A 7,568-nucleotide genomic window follows, 5' to 3' on the forward strand; every position below is an offset into this window, starting at 1 on the left:
TTATAAAAAAGCTCTTGAATCAAACAGCTGTGAGAGTGTTGGAGTTTTTTACTAGCAACTTCAATCAGGGACGAGGAAAGTCAACCTCATGCTCTAACCATTTTAATGATGTGGTACAGCAAATGTTTATCAACTAGACCTGCTTTATAAACCTGCTATTTTAATCACAGTATTTCCCCAGGTTATTGGTAATGTATGACAAGCAATATTTTTGAGAACTCACTTTCTAGTTCATTTCGATTCTTTCTTTATTGCGAAAGAGATGTTGCTGTCTTGAATAGGGTTAAAACGAGGGAAGGTCAATAGCAGCATTGACCCTCTTTGGCATTTCAATTCTAACAACAATAATGAAAGTGTAAATATTATTCTCTTCCCTGGAATGTGCTGTCAAATACAAAGCAGAGTGTGTCTCTAAATACATATCTATTTTGTGCTTTATAAATGTAATAGAAAGTCTTCTTAGCCTTAGTTAAAACGTTACAGACCACTTCCATGTGCCCATTTTGTTTGCAAATGAAATGGTTTCAACTTTGTTTTAAAGCCAGCCAGAGAGGAGCGGTGAGAGAGTTTGCCCTGTGAATGCAGGGAGAATATAGTGGCTCTGATAGGGACCAGTGAAAAGTATTTGCTAGTATTACACAACTATTGGACAGTTGTTTCCACATACCATGCTAAGCTTTTAACTTAACTTTTTTCAGTCGCACAAAGGCTTTTCGCTGAGTTGGAAAATATCAGGAGACAGGCCTAAAGCAGACCTTTTGTATCTTCATTCAGTGTAGTCCTGGTCCACGGCTCTGCGTCCAATGGGGAATATTATCTTTTTCATCTTTTTTTTCTTTTCAGTTTTGTGTCTATAATCAAACAAAGGTCATCGATTAATGCCAATATGCCAGAGTGTTTTGAATGCAGAACTTTGAAGGTGAAATAAAGCATGAAAGAAGGATTTTGAAAGTATGATTTACTTTAAGTTGTGTTTGGATTTACACTAAACTAACTGTTTTTTTACGAAAGATTAATTCTCTTACTAAATGTTTACTCTTGTTTCCTACATTTTAAACTGTGTACCCTACATCTGATGTATTCTAACAGCCTGTATAAACGTATAAACGCTATAAATCCGTGTGGAATGCATTACACACATAAAATCTATTACATTATAATCATAATCATAATGTTTCTTTTAACAAAACTATACCTATACATGCTTATAAATGTATTTGTAATGCAATACACACAATATAATGGGTGTGTATATATGTGTGTACTTCTTGCGTACTTGTTCATGTTTAGGCAGGATTCTACCTTGAACACAATTCATTCACACACAAAGCTCAATCCTCTTCCCATTCCATAGCAATGATCAGAGCATTGGTTATGATGGAATCACGCAGGGCAACTGTCTGCTTTTCAGCTATTAGTGCTGGATTCATCCTTAGGATTTGCGGCTTCTATTCATCCACTGGGGGTGGGGGAGCGGGTTGATCCAACTATATGTTTGGAATCTGGTGGGATGCCAAATGTTTGTGTGGGCATTCTTTTCTTTTGAAAAGATGCACATAAGCTCTAGCTCCTAAACATCTTCCCACCGCCCAACAGGACTGAGATCCCCCTGAGAACACTGAACTTTCAACGGTTCCTGAAAGATTTGGCGCCATTCTTCAGATGCATTCTTCAGATTTACAAGAATGATATTTGAAGTAGATGTCTTTTGTCAATGGTGTTGATTGGATGTGACACTATCGAGTAATCAACTCACACAATATACCCACAGGATCCTTTTCAGAACTTTCTGTCACTGTGTAATGTACTGTACATCCAAGAGATGCCCAATGGTGGTGTTGCAACATTTAAACTTTTACTTAAATGTACCCAATTGTTTCAGGCTATGGCTAACAAGTTGGCTTTGTTATCTGTAGGTTATTTCTTAAATCCACACTAGGACCTCTGTGAAGGCAGAATTAGTTTGGGCCTAATCTATATTACCATGACAAGAGAGCAGTTAGTGTTCTGGTTAGTACAGTCAATGACTTGTTTAAGTGTTACTTTCCCATGATCTTATTAATCTGGTCACAGATATCCCCCTTTTTCTTCATCCGTATTTCTTTTTATTCTTTTTCAAGTAAAAAGGAGAGATGCTGGTGTCGTGGACCCCCTTTGGACGAGTCTCTATGCGCACTCTTACTTCTGCATGGATTAGTCAATATAAAGCTGTTTTCTGCTGCCAAGCCCCTCAATGGCAAGTACAATTTTGACAGATTGTGGAGAGAGGGGAACATGGGTAGAAGAAAGGGGATCCTGGTCCGACAATGAGCCATCCTTTGTTCCTGTATAGTGGTCACCTGTCACTCCCCACAATGTGGAGCCACCCCCCTTTAGAACCACTGCAACCTGGAGCCTCAGATCTCATTCGACGAGCTAAGGATAGGATTTAGGGTTGTGCCAGGGAAGTCTTGGGAAACAAAACTGTTTCATGCAGGACAATGGAAAGGACACAAAGGGAAGCGGTGGGTGTAAAAGCTAGTTTGTCATCACACAAATCCCCACAAAGGGGAATACTGTTTACACAACACTCTCGACCAGTCCCCACACCGCACACTTTAAACAGCCCACTCCATGCTCCATTCACTATAGACCGGCGACTAAACTGAAGACATTTGTAGATAAAGTTACTATGCAAAATGAAGAAGATATTATGCAAAGGAATGAAGAGGACCACTGCTTGAAGTGAGGACGTAGTTGATAATGGACCGGCTGATATGTCCTCCTAATCACAGCAATACAAATGTTTAATGTAAATGTAGCAAAATGGATCAATTTGACAAAATAAACCCAAAGCTAGTGAATTAGATCAAATAAATAAAGGTACAAATAGAGAAGGAATTCTTGCCTCAGCCTAACAAATGTGGTAAACTCAAAATATTTACCACCTGGTCTGATCATCTTTCCATTGGCATGAACCAACATTGATGACATTTCAAGACAGGAGAGGCATGCCTCCATTCCATTAGTGCCACGTAGGTGGAGTAAAGTAAAATTCCACATGTAGCATAATGCCCATACCCACTCTGGCCCTTTGGTGCCATAGTGGGTATGGTCATTATGGGACAGAGCTTTCCAATGATCATTAAAGGGACAGGGCTTTCCACCCTCTGATACAAAACTCAGTGATCCAGAGAGCATAACAGTCTCTCTTTGTTTTCTCTACGCATGTTGTAGCTGACACTTTTACTGTCCGGGGACGGCCAGCACCCTTTCGGAGAGTGTTGGTTCTCCCGAAAGCCTCTGCAGGAATCCAAGGGTTCCACATCCCCTTAGTTATGGAAAACAGACAAGAAGGCAGGCCTAGCTCCTCATCTGTCCAAACAGAGATTGTGTCAACATGTCAGGCAAATATGGAGTAATTCGGGCAAAGGTAGTAAACAAGCTTGAGAGTGGAGATAGAAATGTATTGAGAAGAGCTTATTAAAATCATTTAATTTGATTGAACATGTTTGAGAATCAACTTGAACTTGGATGAACTGTGAAATGCCAGCATCTTGGTATGCCTGAAAATCCAGCCAATATCAATACATAAAATTGAGTTAATATTTTCTGAGTGCAAGATGGACGCATGCACAAAAAAAATGCAAACGAGCGACTCAATTACTTTATTGATAATCAACAGACCAGCAGTTGACATTATTTACATGTACAGTTGAAGTCGGAAGTTTACATACACATAGGTTGGAGTCATTAAAACTTGTTTTTCAACCACTCCACAAATATCTTGTTAACAAACTATAGCTTTGACAAGTCAGTTAGGACATGTACTTTGTGCATGACACAAGTAATTTTTCCAACAACTCCGGGATGCTGGCCTTCTAGGCAGAGATTCTCTGTCCAGTGTCTGTGTTCTTTTGCCCATCTTAATCGTTTCTTTTTATTGGCCAGTCTGAGATAAGTATTTTTCTTTGCAACTCTGCCTAGAAGGCCAGCATCCCAGAGTTGCCTCTTCACTGTTGGCGTTGAGACTGGTGTTTTGCGGGTACTATTTAATGAAGCTGCCATTTGAGGACTTGTGAGGCATCTGTTTCTCAAACTAGACACTCTAATGTACTTGTTCTCTTGCTCAGTTGTGCACCAGGTCTTCCCACTCCTCTTTCTATTCTGGTAAGAGCCAGTTTGCGCTTTTCAGTGAAGGGAGTAGTACAAAGCTTTGTACGAGATCTTCAGTTTCTTGGCAATTTCTCGCATGGAATAGTCTTAACTTCTCAGAACAAGAATAGACTGATGAGTTTCAGAAGAAAGGTCTTTGTTTCTGGCGATTTTGAGCCTGTAATCGAACCCACAAATGCTGATGCTCCAGATACTCAACTAGTCTAAAGAAGGCCAGTTTTATTGCTTCTTTAATCAGAACATCAGTTTTCAGCTGTGCTAACATAATTGGGTTTTCTAATAATTAATTAGCATTTTAAAATGATAAACTTGGATTAGCTAACACAATGTGCCATTGGAACACAGGAGTGATGGTTGCTGATAATTGGCCTCTGTACACCTATGTAGATATTCCATAAAAAATTTGCCATTTCCAGCTACAATAATCAATTACAATGTTAACAATGTCTACACTGTATTTCTGATAAATTTGATGTTATTTTAATGGACAATAAATGTGCTTTTATTTAAAAAAACTGAATGACCCCAAACTTTTGAACGGTAGTGTACGTCAGAAACGATAAGACAGTATAATTATTAATATTTTCTGTGGTCACAAACACATTTGTTTTATAACGCACAGCTTGTCTGAAGAGCAAACACTCGCTTAGGTGCCAAATGTTATCGTTAAGTGTGGCAAAAGCAAGCCTCTTTTGTGGTGTGGCAGAAATATCATGCAAGTCTTTTATGTTGTCTGCAGCTTAGCAGGCTGCGAGTGAAACAGACCAATGGCAGTCATCCTGAGGAGGAGGACAGTGAGCAAAGTTTATCATTAACATCTGCTGTGTCTTCCCCACCAACCCCATGGTGGGCTATTATGTTGTGACACTGTGGACATTGTCAGGAGTTAAAAGTCGGTCCCTAGGGACCAAGCTTCTTTGAATCCCTTGTGCTCCCAGAAGGGGCTCTTGGAAATCGTACCAGCTGACAGATACACCCCAGGAGACAGGGAATCTACCAACTCAAACCCCAAACCCAGATTTTTACAAATCTTTTAACTGACCACATTGGACAGATAGTTACTTCTAAGTTATCAAAGCAAGCGTGGGTGAAAAAGACACATTTTTATAGGTTCACTTTATTTTCTTTAACATTTTTCTGTGCTCATTAATTTTCCAGTTCAGTATAAATTTCAGCAGTTCCTCCTTGATTACCAATGTCATTAAGCTCATCTTTTCAAAAGTGTATTTTTTTCATGCCCTCATAGTAAAAGTGACGATCACTGCGCAGAGGCAATGACAACAGGTTTTTAATCATGGCAATAACTTCCTTTACATGATTCGTGGGAACCGCCTGCGGCAGACAATGATTGAATTCACAATGGTGCATACAAAGGCCACCTTTGGGAGAAACCATATCCAACAGCATGCTGGGAAAGGGGAGCAATGGCAGCAGATGTTGTCAGAACTATAAGCAACAGATGCTTCCTTGCAAGTATTCAGCCCTGCGCACTAGCCAAGCCAAAGAGCTCAAGAATGGGAGTGCACACAAATAATAGTGGATGTCTCTGTTTTGGTGGAGAGTAGGAGAATGTGATGAGATCAAGATACGATTGATTTGTGATTATTTTAATTTTATTCAACATTGGTTACTTCTTCTTCTTCTTCTTTTTTTAAATCATGCCAAAATAATAAAGATGTCAAACAATTCTGGGTAAAGTCAATAACATGCATCTTTCAGACCAGGAAGACAAGTCAGTCATTTATATTTATCAAATGTTCAGTGAAATGGTTCTCATATGCATATAACATTATAATGAAATAGATTTTTTTTAAAGTAAATGAACAAAGATTGTGTTTTATAAGCTGTGAGTAAAATAAATGGATCATAATGGGTTTTATCTAACAGACAAATTTTGAATAAAGCATCCTCTAAAAGGCATATGTTTTTATTTTGTTTATAAAACCTAAACCCAGACTTTGAAATCACTTGTTATCCAGTCCCTGCTTGGTGTCTTTGCTTTGCTAACTCATAGACTTGCCGAAAGTGTCTATGCGTAATCAGAATCAGCAGTAGCAATTATATAGCTGGGAGTTGATTACAATTTATTTTGTGAGTTGCTGTTGTTGTTCCCAATCAATAATCAATGGTGTTTTCTTCTTCTTTCCTCTGTTTTGTGTTGCCTGTCCTTGTGGCCCATGTGGGTTCTGGTCAACATGGCTACGTCAGGCCACAGAAAGTCACACAGAGCAGCTGGCTGTGCTTGTTTGTGTGGATCCTCTGAATATGAATCTTTTCTGAGGGCCTCTCCCTGACCTATGGAGGTCACAGGACACAGGACCTTGATCCCAGGCACCATAATCGACACAGTTCCAAAAAAAAGCCAGAACACTTCAATAAATAGTGTGCCCCTGTCACATTTGAGCAAATATATAACGTGTATATAAATGCACAGCACCTCGACTCTCGTGCTTGGAAAGCGCCGGGTTGCCAGGTCTTCTCCATTGAAGCGAGAGTGGGGCGTGCCCCTTGGAGACAGTGTTCAGTGTGGGGTGTGTGGGAATGGACCTGTGGACTGACGCCTGATTAATGACCACAAACACTGAATGCTCTGCTCTCTTGAGATGATAATCATTTCAAATGGCAGATGGGTAGGAAAGTTGAGGTTAGACCACAATCAACTCACAATGAATGAAAATCCCTTCGGTTGAGAACAAAGGGGAAAGTATCCCATGTTTTCCGTTGGCCTTTAGCTTAAGGCCAATTACTTGGGGGAAACAAGAGATGGGACCGATGTGTTCTGTTCACTAGATTAACAATGAGGAGGCATCTCACTGGGATTATTGTGACTAGACATGTTAGATGTGACTCATCGTTTCTGTTGTTGATTTTTATGAATAAGTATGGATAGTTACAATTGTGAGAAAAAAAAACAATTGAGGGAGAGGAGTAAATTATATCATTTGAAGTAGTACTGAAGTAATGGAAATAAATCAAATATGTGTTAAAGTAAATAACTCATCCATTTCCAGAGGAGCGTTATCCAATGTTGTTCTTCAATTTTCTGCCCCAGAATTAGTAGGGTAGCAGTGGGCATAGAGATGTAACAGGTGCTTTGACTTGATGCCACCTCACACACCCCTCTGACTTCTCGTATGCCTCTAAAGCACATTCATCACTGGGCCTCTATAGCTGTAATGCACTGCTGTCATCCCTAACACTGAAACTGTATCTGTGAGCCTCCACTGCTGACACAAAACCTAGAGAAAGTCGGTCTCACATTCAGACTAATGACAATAATAATAACAATGATAATAATAATAATTATATTATAGTTCCTTTCCACCTACAGTAGGTGCCCAAAGCGCTTTACATAGTAAGGGGGGAAACTCACCTTTTCCAGTAACAATGTGTAGCACCCACTTGGGTGATGC

Source organism: Oncorhynchus nerka, linkage group LG16, assembly GCF_034236695.1.
Source record: "Oncorhynchus nerka isolate Pitt River linkage group LG16, Oner_Uvic_2.0, whole genome shotgun sequence".
NCBI lineage: Eukaryota > Metazoa > Chordata > Actinopteri > Salmoniformes > Salmonidae > Oncorhynchus > Oncorhynchus nerka.